Source organism: Camellia sinensis, chromosome 2 (genome assembly GCF_055761805.1).
Source record: "Camellia sinensis isolate YWXY chromosome 2, ASM5576180v1, whole genome shotgun sequence".
Classification (NCBI taxonomy): domain Eukaryota; kingdom Viridiplantae; phylum Streptophyta; class Magnoliopsida; order Ericales; family Theaceae; genus Camellia; species Camellia sinensis.
In genome coordinates this window covers 85,278,912-85,295,233 of record NC_138962.1, presented here as the reverse complement: position 1 = coordinate 85,295,233, position 16,322 = coordinate 85,278,912, and the positions used below count along the sequence as shown (strand labels likewise).

At 35.0% G+C, this 16,322-nt stretch overlaps 4 long non-coding RNA genes across 8 annotated transcripts; 2 read left to right on the top strand and 2 right to left on the bottom strand.

Annotated features, from left to right (window-relative positions):
- The first annotated feature begins 1,228 nt into the window (after nucleotides 1-1,228).
- Nucleotides 1,229-13,087, top strand: LOC145819611 (uncharacterized). Its single transcript, XR_014360366.1, has 2 exons — nucleotides 1,229-1,311; nucleotides 12,685-13,087. It is a non-coding gene; the product is annotated as an uncharacterized LOC145819611 (long non-coding RNA).
- Nucleotides 5,121-7,703, bottom strand: LOC114313794 (uncharacterized). Of its 4 annotated transcripts, none has more exons than XR_014360363.1 (7): nucleotides 7,626-7,703; nucleotides 6,302-6,956; nucleotides 6,116-6,198; nucleotides 5,822-5,914; nucleotides 5,679-5,747; nucleotides 5,278-5,320; nucleotides 5,121-5,195 (listed from the first exon to the last, which is right to left on the bottom strand). It is a non-coding gene; the product is annotated as an uncharacterized LOC114313794 (long non-coding RNA). The 4 variants fall into 4 exon arrangements; XR_014360364.1 differs by having other exon boundaries at nucleotides 6,116-6,403; nucleotides 6,873-6,956; XR_014360362.1 differs by having other exon boundaries at nucleotides 6,116-6,956.
- On the bottom strand, nucleotides 9,138-10,144 carry LOC114313793 (uncharacterized). 2 transcript variants are annotated; one of them, XR_014360360.1, is made up of 3 exons: nucleotides 9,783-10,144; nucleotides 9,388-9,619; nucleotides 9,138-9,198 (listed from the first exon to the last, which is right to left on the bottom strand). It is a non-coding gene; the product is annotated as an uncharacterized LOC114313793 (long non-coding RNA). The 2 variants fall into 2 exon arrangements; XR_014360361.1 differs by having other exon boundaries at nucleotides 9,388-9,587.
- On the top strand, nucleotides 11,343-11,835 carry LOC114258673 (uncharacterized). The gene is made up of 3 exons (XR_003628033.2): nucleotides 11,343-11,372; nucleotides 11,507-11,596; nucleotides 11,780-11,835. It is a non-coding gene; the product is annotated as an uncharacterized LOC114258673 (long non-coding RNA).
- Nucleotides 13,088-16,322: the final 3,235 nt, after the last annotated feature.

Here is a 16,322-nt window from a genome sequence, read left to right as displayed (position 1 = left end):
TCTCATGCTTTTGGTAAGATAGGAACCACAGTATTTACCTTCAAGCTCTACTAAATAGACTGGATAGTTGTCACTCTTAAATATAAGATGCATCAAAAAGATAACCTATCAAATCATGAAAGGTGCTTTGTATAGAGTCTCTTAAGTCAGGATGCAACATCACTAGCAGCTGCATGGTGAAACTAGATCTAGGAATTGAACTGAGAATAGGTTTATCAAGTTTGGTTGGTTAAGTGGGCTGATACTTGGTGTTCTCTCTCTCTCTCTCTCTCTCTCTCTCTCTCTCTCTCTCTCTCTCTCACACACACACACACACACACAAACAAGCAACTATTTAAGGCTAATTCTGTAGGTTTTCTTCTGCCTTTTGGCCTCTATATTGTGTCCCCCCTCCCCACCCTCACTTCTTTTTATTTTTCCCACTATGTGCACATGCATCAAATGGTTTATAAATGTACATCTAAAATTTTTAATATATTTCATAGACTGAGTGAGTCCATAAGCCTTTCAACCATTTACTCATACAATTCAGGATGAGTATGGTTCCACCATGCCATGCTTTTGGTTTTACTAATACATATGGCATTCTATATTGAAATTCTATTTAATTTGTGAAGCGGAAATGGTGGAGTTTAAAATTTCCCACTTTTGTTCCCTCAATATCCAGTGTTTCATTTTTTCTCTCTTAAAAACATCAAGATCATGTGCCAATAATTTGCAGAATTGTATCTTCATCTGTCTTCCTTTTTTTATTGACCTCTTTTAAGGATCTCTGTCACTATCTTGTAATCCAAGATATGGATTGTCAAACCTTAGCTTTATACTGCCATTATGTTATTGTTGTATCTGAACTTCTCCTGATTATGCACTATACCAACTTCATATCATGTAACTGATGTTAGGTTGTTCAACTTTGCCCTCTATTGTACATGGACTCGAGTTCGAGTATTAGGTGCGAGTGCGTGTTCAAGCATCAATTCTTTCTAAACCTAAATTGTAGAGCATTGGAATATGCATCCAAAAGTTGGGTATGGGTATAGGTATGGGGGCAAGTCTTAAACACTCATTTATAATTCATATTGTATAATATTCTTAGATAGGATGTTGTAAATTTTTAAGAAATATATTTCAAATTAAATAAGATCTAAGAAAAATATGGAATGTATATCTCATTTGTGTGATAAGCTAGAATTGTTTCTTTACTTCGAAACAATGTCAAATTTTTTACAGGTTGACAAATATCTGCACAGTAAGGAAGAGATGCATTACAAAAAGATTATTTGGGAACAAATGAATAGTAAACATGAAACGGTAATGCTGCCTTTTCTTTGTTCCTTTCTTTCAGATATTACCCTCTTCGAGTGTAGGTAATTTGGAGCAAAAGTTGGTTAATAGTCATGATCATGATGCTGTAAATACCCATGATATGTAGCTAATGAGATGAAATTGATTTGACAACAAAACCAATAACATTTGTTTTATTGTACTCACGGCCTTTTGACTGCTATAGTCTTTCTGTAAGTAAAATCATAGAAGAACGAGCACTAGTTTAGATGTGGAGTCCTTTGAATGTACTGATTACACAAATAAACACATGTAAAGCCCTTTGTTGTATTGTTGAATATGTTGCCAAGTTAGATATTGAATACATGCATTTGTCTGATCTCAAAGAGTGCCATTCAATTGAAGCATGTAAAACTCAGGAGATTGAGACACGCTGTCCTGCTTCATTTTCTGGTAGGAATATTTAACCCTCATTTCGCCGTAAAACTGTTCTAGTTTGCACCTCAGAGGATCCTCACATCCGTTCACTTTGTCTCTATTAGCACCACTTTTTGCACAGAAATGATTTGAATAAAAAATCTAAATAAGCGTAGGGGGGAGAGAGAAAACATTAATTCAGAGTTCTGAACTTATATAGTAGAAAAATGTCGGTAGTTCATACACTACATAGCATGTGAAATGCTGAAAGCTCATGGAATACCCTATTAGCTGCAGAGATAAATCTCCTAGTATGTCATCAATGCCGCATTCTTTGTACTCTCGGAAGTGCTTTATGGTTTGATTATGAGATGTGAGCCAAACCTATTCATTTTGTGGCCATATGCACCATAGTTAATGGGAAAACTAAATAACCAAATCCAACCGATGTGTATTGGGCCAGTTTGGTTTGGTTAGTGATGGAAACAAATCAAAAATAAGAATTGGAAGGGTAGAACAAATTGACAAATACCAATCCCCACAGCACAAATGGTCTCGACCTCAAGTTAATGGTCACTTGAATATACTTGATTTTTATTCCTATTAATATACTTGATTTGAACCGAAATGTGCGAATTAGTCTATGCACTTGATTTTTATTCCTATTAATATACTTGATTTTCACTGCAGGAAAAATGACTTTTAGCGGCGTTTTAAAAACGCCGCTATATGTCTTAAAAACGCCACTAATTCCTTCAGTGACGCTTACCACCAAACGCCGAGGACGCCGCCGTCGCTGTAAGTATATGACGCTTTAAAAACGTCGTAAAATTAGTATAGGCGGCGTTTTTATAAACGCCGCTAAATGTGGCAGTCGACGGTCACATGACGTCACACAGGCATTCGCGACGCTTCAAAAACGTTGTAATAGCTTTTTGTTATTTTAAAAATACAACTACGGTGGCGTTTTGAAAAACGCCGCAATAGATATTTTTTTTCTTTTTTTTTTTAATCTATTAATTTGTCATATTTAACTTTAAAAATATACCTGCAAAATAGCAACAATAATAATAACATTGTTTAAAGATCGAAATTTGATTAAATACTTGAATACTTCAACATGCTCCTGCAACAATAACATAACATTGCTCACCATCCTTCCTAGAAACATACATTTCATGTCAACAAAAAAAAAAAAATAAGCTTTCCTTACAAAGCCTAAGAAAATCAGCATGTTGAGCATCCTCTGAGTCAATTGCTCAAAAAAAAAATTAGCTTTCCTTACAAGCCTAAGAAAATCAGCATAAGAAACATATGCTCTTCAAAACCTCTCAAAAATGATCCAATCCCCAGGTGTTCTGAAGCATATGCCAAAACTAGGCCTCCCACAAACATTAAACCTAACCTGCACGCATAGATAACAAAGGAAAAAAAAACACAATTATTGACTTGATCACAAACAAAAATAGCAAAACAGGGATTTTGGAATTGCACCTTAATTCAAGGGTCACTATGTAAATATTAACTACATATAGCATAACTGAGCCTCCGAAAAATAGAAACATAAGGCACTGCAGTTCTTTAGAGTAAACACAAACTTGTCTTCAATGAAACAAGATTAGATGCTGAAAGTTAAAAACTTAATTAGGTGCATTTAACAATCCACAATTAGTGTCTTTTTTTTTTTTTTATAAATACAATTAGTGTACATAGAAGAAATAATTAATATGCAGATCACACACTGTCTATACATATAAACAGCCCAGATGCAGAAAATGACCATTGTTCATTTATTATAGAAATATGTGATATTCGGATGAATCACACATAGCCTTGAACTTCTTGTATCTTACACATATTGAGCTCTTCATGTATGACTATCCTTTATTATTCTGAAAACTATCTATTCTACTAAAGTTCATTTATGTTTCTGCTTACAAGAGGGAACTATGGAAAGATATGAGGAATTATTCGGATTTTCCAAATTTAGTTTAGTTTTTTTTTTTTTTGACAAGACACCTCCCCAAGGAGTAAATATTGGATGCAAGGGTGATAACATGTGGCAGTATCACCATCCAATAAGCATTGTTGAAAATATGAAGTTTCATGATTAATCAACATGGGAACCATCCTGACAAGGCCTAAGCCAAAGACATAAATCTTTCTATAAATTACTCTAATCAACATGGGAACCATCTTATACTTCAATCATCAACTCCAACCAACCAAATATAGAGTTCTTAATAAATATCAGCTTAGATGCCAACCCAAGAAAGGATTTCTATTAGTAAAACTCTTGAAATAAAACCTGTATTAACAAAACAATCTTCAATGCATACTCTTGTAGCATTAGGATCAGATCAGTTGAATTGAGGTTTTAAATTTCTTCAGTCCTTGATATTGATGTATCAAAATTCTAAAATTATAATTCTTTTCTTTTATTAATTCCCTATATTGAGGCATAGTGTTAATAAAATCAATCAATTGAAAAATTCATGCTTTTGAATTTCTTCCCTATGTTCATAACTAAAAGAATTCATCTTTCTTTGCTCTTTTAACTGTTAATTCCACTTCAAAATTACTCGTATTTATCCTAATGTTAATGATATTAAAAAAGGGAGAAATGGAGATGGCTTACACAATTGGGATAGGCTTGAGAACACCATATAAAGACTCGATCACTCCAGCTGATCCACCACGGACCTAAACAAATATATAAATATGAAGTTTCAGCTTAATCTATGTTTGTTTGGAAGCTGAGAAAATGAAACAACAAGAGAACTAGAACCTGTAAGGTGACTGATCCATTGACAGTGAGGCGAATCCCGTTGTGGGAGATCGAAGATGGAAGCTTTGTGATGATTTTGCCTTCAAGTGGTTCCTGAAATTAGTTACAGAATCAATAAATACACACATATATGTATATATAGATATATATATATATATATATAGAGAGAGAGAGAGAGAGGAGGGGGGGAGTTACATTAGGGCAAAAGATACGGTTCGATTGGGAGAGTGTAAGCTCTGCAGACATGGCAACGAGAAGGCAGAGAGAGACGAGTAGAAGAAAGACATAAACACAACAGAGCAGACCAGACCGAACCCAACATCGACCAGAATTAGAAGATCTACATTACATTAGCACTACCAATTAGACATAAATACCTACATTACATTACCACTACCAATTAAGCATAGTAAGATCTCATTAAAAAAGTAACAATTCATGTGTTGTGGCAAAAATTGTTCCCTACTGAAACTCCACTTCAGTAACAGAATTTACTGTTGTATCTATCAATAAGTGCTCTTTTGACATAAAAATCTATAATTACTTTGACATTAAAAAAAAATTCAAGAATCACAACTAAACACTGCATTGAATTCCAGCCGGATCTTGGTTCCTTGTCCTCACAGAATGATAACATTAAGGGTCTTGTTTGGGAGCACGATGCTGTTAGTCACCACGACTTCATCTTCAACTGTCACAGCTTCTCCTGCATCAGAGAGAAAAACCCATTATTATGAGATGGCATTCTGCTTCGGACACACGAGACATGAGAAGGATAGGGTGATTACCAAGGATGGTGATTCCAAGCTTGGCATTGTAGTCTCCTTCAGCCTGAACCACAAAATCAAAAGTAGGGTCAGTTGTAAAAACTAGAAAGAATGCACAAAGATTTGATCACACCAAGTATCCATACGTTTTTTAGCTTCAGTTGTCACAACAGATTCCCACTATTGGACTTGGGAAATCTTTTAAAATGCCCGGGATGATAGAATTATTAAAATTTACAAGTGGCAACAAATTATTGACAGAGAGACAAAAAAATCTAGCATGTCAAGAGCTTCAACATATTGACATGTCAAAGACATTTAGAAGCTTTAACTTAATACCACACTGATAAAAAAGGCGAATCAATTGGCAATTTTAGGAATATCAAATGCTTTTAGAACAGTGAAAATGTGATCAAGCTTACTTGGGCACGCGACCATTTCCCAATAGATGATTTCCTTCCAACAATAGCATGCATAACTACTGCATTTTCCTGTCAGGAGATTATTAACATATTAATCTCAGGTCTTAGGTGTAACTGTTCTATAACGTTTTTCAACTCTTTACCTTTATTTAAACGTCATCTAAGATGATGAAACTTATAAGCCTTACACCTGCTGCTATACGAACATTTGCTGAGATTGAAACATTAGGGCCAATCTGTTTAAATGAAAATGAACAAATTTAAATATACAAAATGGGAAAGAAAGGCTGAAAATCATGGAAAATATCCAATTCAGGATTCAAAACTAGTTTCAACATTCGACATGGGTTTCAAAAATACTTGAAAAAGCACAGAAAGATAACCAATACTGTTGAGCAATGTGAAACAACTATTGGAAAGAGATGAGACAGAATTACCTTAGCAGTTGGATACATTTTTGCAGATGGACGAACATAAACATCACCGATAATTGTAGCCCATTTAGAGCCATCCCCCCTCGCTAGGAGATGGGGAGAGGTAAATCGAAATTGAGAAAGGTACAGAGAAGAACTAATTGGAAAATTTGTGGGTTTGGTATGGGAATTGGAAAATTTGATATTCACCTCTATGAGTCCAACCATACTTAATTTCTGGGTGAGTGAAACAAGTTGCTGGAATGCTCAAATGGTTGAGCAAGTGATCTTTTCTGCTGACTTGTTCAACAACTATATGAAGAGAGCAACGCTAAATAGATTATCTATGTTTAGTAAGAAATTTTATTAGAAAAAAATTTATTAAATGGTTGAAACAAGTGATCTCTTCCATTCCGCTTTAGTAAGAAATTTTATTAGAAAAAAAGAAAAAGAATCCATACAATGATTTCTTCATCCTATTAAGAAAATACAACCATTTACTTTAGTATACATTCATAAATAATTCTTACCCATTCAACAGTCCAAGTCAACCCTTCAGTTATTTTTCACCCTGGTTAAGCATGGGTTGTTCAACAATACAAAGCAGATTGGCATACTCAGGCACAAAATAAATATTCCAAGTTAACATTCTATGAGCTATAACTAAGAATAGCATGATCAAGATATAATGTAGCCCAATTAGCTTCATAGCATTCAAGTAAAGTTAGTTGCGACCAGTAAATTTGAAATCATGCACCTCACACTTGGGCTATATAATTACCTTAATTAATTTCCTACTAGCAGTCAAAAACTTCAATTTCGCTGACAATGATCATTTGAAGTTTGGAGAAGCCCAGTATTGTTCCTACGAAGGAAAAAACTATAATCACTATTGGAATGAATACAGAAAAAAGAGGTGAAGGTCAAATCTTATATTAAAACAATGTCTTAGAAAGTATTGGCATGATTAATATAACAATTGTTTGCCATTCAATAGGTCAAATGGTATTTAATCACAATGGTAGTGATTAAACAGTGAAAAAAAAATTACAAGAAAAGTGAATATATTACGAGAACAAACATAGACCACCTCAACTCTCAATGTGCACAGTGGAAACCTACCAATGGTCAAGTTATCCTACCATACAAAATACATCTCCGCATATTATACAATCTTATTGATAAAAGATTGTTAATAAAACACTTGCTATCATAAATTTACTATCTTACCATTAGACAACAACATTAATGAGAAAATACAATGCTTTTAGATAAAGATTCCTAGCAAGACTTACTACTGAAATAAACTTTGAAAAATCCAGTTGCAATGCCATCAAGTGCCCACAAGTCAAATCATTATTGGTACTTATGCATAAGGAGATCCAAATTAGCTTAGCATATGATCAAAAGGTCATGATACAGTATAGTACAATCCTTGCATGCTTACAGTTAGGCAAATTGATGCCTAAAATATGTGATTATATAGTAGATGATCATAAACTACCAAAATATTTGAAATAGAATGTAAAATTACCTCTATGTATGCAGCTATAGTAGTCTTATTAGAACCACCAAGCTCCTTCAAGTTGTTTAAAGCATCCATGAGAAGATTACACATTGAAAGCAGAACTGGAGAGAGACATTACACAACCTATACAACTTTAATTCACTGCAGCAACCTTGGCTAAATTGTAAACAAACTTACAATCACAAATCAGAACATGAAAATCCAAATTAATTTCATGCAGCTAATACTACATATTGTAAACGACATGATAAAATGCAAGATGCACATATAAGGATTTCATATTAAAATTGGTTGGAAAAAAATTTACTGATCTTTTGAGAGAGATAATAAATGAATGCAGAAATTTTATGGGTAATCACAAGTTCTGAAATTTATCTACATTCAGTCCAACAACAAGGGTCCACGTGATAGTTTCATTGTTAATATATGGTATCTTATTATGTAAATCAATAAATACCTAATTATTGAAGGATGTTGGTGGATCAAATTGGAAGGGAGATTCCTCCAGGTATGACACACATGCTCACATGCATTTGTCTATAGACACATGCCCCTGTTTGGCAAACAAGTTTTAGCAGCTTTTTTGCCCTTTTAGACCAAAAGACAATTTTGTTTGGCAAATGCTTTTCAGATGACAAACCCAAAAAGCTCAGTTTTTTTAAAAAACAGAAGGCAGGCGCAAAAACAACTTTTTTAGTAGTTTTTCAAATGCATCAGTTTTTTTAGCAAATGCACCGCCCCCCCCCAACCCCCAAAAAAAAGAAATAAATAAAAAACAACAAAAAAAAACAGCATCTGCCAAACACCTACATTCCTTTTTTTCCTTTTTCTTGGTCATCCATCATATGGGTTTTCAAATTACTATTACAACGTAATCATATCCATCAATGAGTGAGAATGTGAACACATGTTATAAAAAGTCCTTCCAATATCAAACTATTGAATTCTTGCTAAATTTTACTACTTAAATGTAAACATCAATTTTAAAGTTTTCGCAACACTGTTTGTACATTATTTCTTTAGTTCAACGTTTTAGGATTTTAACTTTTTAATTATAAAATAACAATTTCTTCCTTCTTCAAACACTACCTTTTTTTCTCTCTATCTCTGCTTCCCTTTGCTTTAATTGATCACTTTTCTCTGGCTTGTTTTAAAGGTCCAATTATAGTGTTGTAGTGACAGATGTCTAAGCAGTAAATCAAACAACACTTAAAATTTGATTTACTAGATCTGTGAAATATTCCACTGGATTGCATCACAAGTTTAATATGCTTAAACGTCAAAATGAATGCTACTAGACTCGATAGCAAGGTGTAAGAATTGAAAGTTAAGTATAAATGGTATAATTTCTCCTGCGGTGAATGGGTTGATTTTAAAAAAGAAGGTCAGGGAGATTTAATCTTCTAGGAAGGACAAGAAATTAACAGACTTCAATGTGCAATTAATTATGATGGTCATGTGCGCATATGAAAAAAAGGAATTGTCCATGACCACAAAACAAAAAACAGAAGAACGCATGATTGTCCAAAAGTACTCTGACCAAAAATGCTTGGCATGCCTCCAAAACCACTTGTACCAGCTATATTAAGGCACCAAAGAAAAAGGGGGGCAAGGGGAAATCAGCCATAAAAATATTGAAGATTTACAGAAAAGAGAGACAAAGCAAGAAATGATTATTAGGAGAGTTAGAAAACAAGAAATGCCAAAATGAGATTCCAAAAAAGGAAAAATAATGGACTAAAGAGAGACAAAGCAGATATGATATTACTATGTTAGCAGATCAGAGAAAGAGAGAGAACAGATCTGATCTTAGAGAGAGCAGATCTGCATCTCTTCATCGTTGAGCTTCTACTCATGGTTACCAATGATCCACATCCAACACCACCTGCTTGTCCCGTACATGATTAGAGACACTAACAGCGCACTCGAAACCCTAGATAAATCGATTCACCATTGCTGCTGCTCAATCTGATGAAAGAGAAGAGTTTTCCACACAAGGACTAGAAATAAAGGAACAAAAACGAAAGGAGAAAACACAACAAAAGCAAAAAAAAGCTAGAAATCAACTAAATCAAGAGAAAGCAATTCCAAATCGTTAGTTTTAGCCATGAAATTTTATAGATCTTGTGTGAATGTAGCAAATCTATATCAGAAAACCCTAACCTTGAGCCCTAGATCGATTTAGATCCTAGGGATTCGAACAATCACGGAAGATATACGCTCAAATCACGAGTAGAACAAGATTTTTCAGATCAAACAACTGAAGAATTGATGGAGATCGAAGATCCGACGCCTCGAAGATCCGATGCCTCGATTTCTCTCTCTTCCTGAAGTCATGCCTCTGTTCAATCTGAATAGAAGAATGTCATACCCTTGAGTTGAGCCACTGTTTAAAAGAAATAACCGGGGCATAAAACGAGAGATGGTTTAGTTTAATTTTTTTGGAATTTGAAAAATCTGGACAGATTTCACGACGTTTTTTAAAAACGTCATAGAAAAAAACGCCATTGTATATCCTTTTTCTTGTAGTGTTTCATTCCTATAAATATACTTGTATTAGTCTAGGCTGATATTTATAACTGTGGTCTGAATACTTTTTTGCAATTCATATTAAGGTGCTGGCTTGTTCTTATTCCATGGTCTGGGATTCACATTTCGTTGCCTATTGTATATTAATTTGGGGCTGTAAACCAGCTTCAATTTGATCCCTGCCCACCTTAAAACTGTCACTTGTGAAATATATCAGACTTGATTGTACTTTGTTAATTTCTCTTAGTTACAAATTCACAATAGGTTTGCTCCATGCCTTTGCTTAGTTACAAAGTCACTCTTGGATGATTGAGCTCAACCACCAGTCTGATAAACTAGTCCAAAGAAATTGATTTCATGTGGCTATGCCCACGGGGGTTCAAATGCTGAGCAAAAACTGTTGTTCCAAGTTACTTTGGGTTTTCTAGAAATTGGGAGCAGCTTTAAGCAAACACCACTTTCCTTTTTATTGCTCGTGCATCATTGCTAGCAGTAAGTCAAGTGAGATATCCAAGAAAACAACCCAATTTGGAATTCCTTCGTTAATCATCTATGACATTATTATGGACGTTATTGTTGTTGGAATTTAATCCTGAGCCATGCTTTTGTTCTGGTGATTTCAGTAAAAAGCAATGATAAAATGGCAAAGCTTACCTGATGATATTTTGATAAGCTGGCTCATCATCTGTAAGAATAGTAACCCTCTAGGCGATTTCAAATCATTTTTTAGGGGAAAAAAAAAAGGAAGAAAAAAAAGAAACACTCACTAGAACAGAATATGCACTCAAATAGTGGCATTTTTTATTTGAATTTGAATACAAACCAGAAAGGCAAGAAAACACCACCACGGACCACCCTTGCTTCGTCTAGCTCACCTTCATTCATTTGAAACTCATACATACATATATATGGATATGGTAGAGAGTAGGCAGTGTCTAGAGTAGGGGTAAAGGCTAGAAAAGTAGGTAGCTAAACCAAGAGGGGGTATTGTTAAGTTAAAAGACTTTTAAGCGACACAAGTGCAGCCATCGCCGCACTTGCAGCCGGCAGCAGTGGTGACGCTGTTGGTGCAGGTGCAGGGGTTGCAACCACAGTGCTTGCCACGAGCACTTCTTGTGGTCTACTACACTGGGATCATCCCCAGTAGACGTGATTGCAATCAGTGCTCTTATAATATATGACCCGTGTGGCTAGGGTTACAAACAGACATGGGATAGGTATCAAGTGAGTTCACCAAGTTTGTTCTGTCTTCTGTGGAGATCTTGATCTTGAACAAAAGTAGACGTCTTTATTGCCATACTAACCCTTTTTTGTTTTTAGTTTACCACATGATTTTTATAAGAAATGCATTATTACAGCTTCTGGTCAACAAGACACTTTATGAGAAAACCATAGCAAGTGGCTTTGGCTCAGTTCACTTTCTTCTGGATGCTTCTGAACAGCAGCAAGTGAGTTGATGATTTTATTTATTTATTCATTTTTTCTGCTAGAAGATAGAGACAGGTGTTTATAAAATAAAAAATAAATAAAGAAAAGAAAAAGGACATGATTGAGAAGATGCTATGGGTTGTTCCCTTCTTTTCTTTCTTATTATTTTTTGGTCTGATTCTTTTCCTTCTCTCAATATGTAGTACAAGGAAGCCATATTGGCTTATGCAATCTTGCTTAAAGAAGAGACCGGCCAGGTTTGTCTTGTTTTCTCCATTTTATATTTCTAATTAGTGAAACAATTGAACACTGCAAATGCTGAATGGAATTTGATATTTGTGATCATTTAATTAATTATAAATTACTATATTTGAACATGTTAAATGGTTGTTTCTAGATTCTATTTTCAATCAAACAGAGAAATTTATTTGAAGGTACTTTTGTTAGTCCTTTAGAAAAGCTAAGAAAGAACAGGTCACAAAAGATTATTCTAATTGCTTGGGAAGGGTTAGAGCTATGAACTTAAATTGAATTTAAGAGCAAAAATTAAACAATGCCAACATTGCCACATGAGCACTTCTTGTGGTCTACTACACTGGGATCATCCCCAGTTTATATATCTATTAAAATGATAGATATATAAATTTATTCACAACAGTCCCTCCAATAAATTTATTCACAGCACTTCTTGCCGTCGCAAAAAGTATTTGCCACTCCCATATTCGCGACCCCCATTTGCCGTCGCATGGGCCGTCGCAAAAAGTCTTTTCGCGACTGTTTTTTATTATTTGCGACGGTTTATAGCAGTCGCAAAAAGTGTTTTTTTTAGTAGTGTACAGTTTCTAAAACAGGTAATTGTATGATGATAAGCCGCGTGTGTTTGGCTCAAGTTAGATGGAAGGATTGAAATAATCATTTGGTGGGATTATTCATCATATTTACATGAATTCTCAATTTCAAATCTAACAAATCAAGTTACAATATGATGCCATGTTATTTTACTGTTATTTTTGTTCCATTAATCTGAAATTTATTACTTGCTATGAGACAAAGCTACACTGAGAGTTGGCTAATGTATTTCTATACATCCATTTCAATGTCTTTACAGAGCCAAGGTGCCGAGAATGCCAACACGGAAGGCATAATTGCAAAATGCGATACAAAGTTTATCAAGAAGTTTAGCACCGACAGATTGAGTCTGAAATAAGAAAGTATGATAATGAATTTGACCACAAGACTGATTACGGTGAAGGTGTTGAAAGTTGCGGAGCCTATGGTGTGGATTATGATTATGAGGATTGACATGAGATATGAAGAGCTTGGCTTTATGTTAAAATTTTAAAATTTATTATTTGATGTTACATTAGTTTATGAGATAATTTTGTAAAAATATATTTTATTTTTCTATAATTTTTTTCTTTCCTGACACATTCATCACATGACGATGAATATGCTATGAACTTGTGCCCTTACATAGCTTGAGAAAGAAATAAAAGAAAATTTTGATATTATTTATTAGAGAGGTTTTGCACACCTTGTTTTCTTTTTTGGTAAACAAAACATAACAATATATTAAGATAAAATAGTTCTGGAGTATTGAGCCCCTACAGCATCCGTTAATTTGAATGATGCTTTAAAATTATAGGTTTATTATGGATTGAATGAATTATTAGGAATTACAGGTGTATTGTTTTCCTACTTTGGCGACCAATTTATTAGTCGCGACAAATAAATTATTTTTTTTCGTAAAAAATGACAATTGCCGACCAAGAGTTTTGGTCGCAAAAAATACATCTATTGCTGACCAAAAATTTTGTTGGTCGTGGAAACTCACTTTTGCCGACCAACAGTTTTGGTCGCGAAAAGTAACAATTGGCGACCAAACTAATTTTGGTCGCAGAATGTCACAATTGGCGACCAAAAAATTTGGTCGCGAAATGTCACAATTGGCGACCAAACTTTTTGGTCGTGAAATGTGTCAATTGGCGACTAAGAAATTTGGTCGGCAAAAGGCAACTTTTCGCGACCAAAATGTTTTAACGACAAAATGAATTAGTCGCGGTAATTAAATATTTAGCGACCAAAAATTTAGTCGGCAAATCCAACTTTTGCCGACCAACCAAAATTTTGGTCGCGAATTACTTTTGCCGACCCTCAATTGGCGACCAAATAGCGACCAAAAAAATTGGTCGCGGATAACTTTTGCCGACCAAAAATAGACTTTTAGCGACCAATTTTTTTGTTGCCAAAAGTGTTAATTCTTGTAGTGACTATTGCAAATGCCATTCCACTACCACCACTACTACCACTGTTGCCACTCCACCTCTACGATTACCATTACTACCATCATCGCCACCACTCCCCAACCACCACTACCACTACTACCACTACTACTACCATTACCTCTCCTCCACCACTGCCACTCCATCTCCTCTGTCTGTCTCTCCCTTTCTCTATGTGTCTCTGTCTCTCTTCTCTCTCTCTCACTCATCACTCTTCTCTGTCTGTCCGTCTCTCTCATTCTCTCTGTGTCTCTGTCTCTCTTCTCTTTCTCTCTCTCACTCATCACTTTTCTTTGTCTATCTGCCTCTCTGTTTTTCTCTGTGTCTCTCGTCCATCTCTCTTCTCTCTATCTCTTTCATCTATCTTCTCTCTCTGTCTCTTTTCTCTCTCGCTCTCTCGTTCATCTCTTTCTGTCTCTCTCTCGTTTATCTCTTTTTGCTCTTTCTCTCTCTCTATATATCTTTTCACCTATTTCTCATCTTTCTTTCTTTCTTTTCTTTCTCTCTCTCACTCATCACTCTTTTCTCCCTATCTGTCTATTTGTCTCTCTCTCTCTCTCTCTCTCTCTCTCTCTCCCCTACTGTATTCGCGTTGCTCACTATTTCCCTTCCGTCTTCTCTATTTACTGAGCTTCCTCTCAATTTATCGATCCACTACAAGAAAATACACTTTTAGCACCACTTTGTCTCTCTCTCTCTCGCTCACCACTCTGTCTCTGTCTCTGTCTCTCTCTCCTCTATCTGTCTCCCACTTATCTCTCTCTCTCACCACCCATCTTCTCTACCACCTTCACTACTACTGCAAACGCCATTTCACTACCACCACTACTACCACGGTCGCCACTTCACCACTACGACTACCAGTACAATATTTTTCATTAAAATATTACCCATACTTCTACCAAATAAAAAATAATAATAATTTTTTTTTTATTAAAAAAAATGAAACAAATAAATTTTCAAGCTTAATTAGTAACCAAAATAAAATAATTTTTTTTTTTAAATTTTTTTTTAACAAAAAATAAATTTTTTTTTGCGACAACAACCCCTATTGCAAAAAATAAATAAATTAAACCGTGTGTTATTTTATTGTTTAATTTTTTTTTAAAAAAAAAAGATTTTGATTCCCCCCCTCCCTTTTTTTTTTCATTCCCGCTCCGCCGCCCGCCCAAAACCAAAAAACCCTAGTCTCTTCTTACCCCTCCCTCTCTATCGATCGATCGACTGTTGAAGGGTTTATATGTGGAGATGAAGTTTGAGAGGCCGAGTAACATCCAGACGATCAGTTTGCCTATGATTCTGACCCCTTCGGCAGCGGCAAGATTTCAACCTGGAAACAGTGCTCTCTCTTCGGCGGCGAGACTGCTTGGGCGGCGGCGACGATGGAAGGGTTTCGTTCTCTTCTCTTCGATCAAAAAAAGTATCAGTTCGATTCTTGAGGTATGTTCGGATTCTACCCTTCTCTCTCTCTCTCTCTCTCTCTCTCTCTCTCTCTCACACACACACACACACACACACACACACATTCACTCCATATTTGTTCGATTATTTGGTGTTTTAAATTGCAATTTCGATTATGGGTTTGTAGAATTTTGATCGATGGATTAATGTTATGGGTTGTTGGATCTATTTGAGTGTTGGGTTTGTTTGGGTGTCAACATTGAGACTCTGGTCATCAACTGTTTCAAATGCTGCAACAGAGCCTAATCGAACCTTCATGAATATGAAATTAATGGTTACAAATCTATGTTTATACAATAGACCATATCTGTTTTCTACAAATTGTTATCTGTAGTTGCTCACATGGACTAGGTAAGCCAATGAAAATTTTTGCACACACTAAGGAAAGAATGAAGAAAATTGTTATGTTGTGTCTTGGTTATGTTTTATTTTATTTCATTTCTAACTATTATTTGTAATGTATTAATGATATGATTATGATGTGATGGTTCATTTCTGGTCAATCCAACGGTTGAACCATGGACCCTTTACGTGGTTTCTTCTCGGGTTTATTAAACATCCATATTTTAACATCAGATAAAATAGACCATTGATTTGGAGAGACTAACACCAGGATACTTATAAGCACTCTCACATGAAATTTTTATGAGATGCAATTATCTTGTAGGCTTTATGATAGTTTGGCATTACAATTGATGATAGCTGTTATTGCGCCATGCTTAATCTTCATTTCCAACAATCTGTTGGAGCTATAGAGGGTACTGTTTTCCTAAAATTGTTTTACACCTTTAGAGAGACCTTTTGTAGTAGTAAGATGAGATATAGATATAGATTTATGGCGTTTCCTTTTCAGTGTCACCGTTTGATTTATGAATTACTTTTTGCTTGACTCAAAATTTTCTTGGTTAGGTTGGATCATGGTTATTTATCAAAAGAAAAAGTTGGATCACTGTTTATCTTTTTCGTTTGTTATTTCAATCATGTACTTTTCAGCCTAGTAACA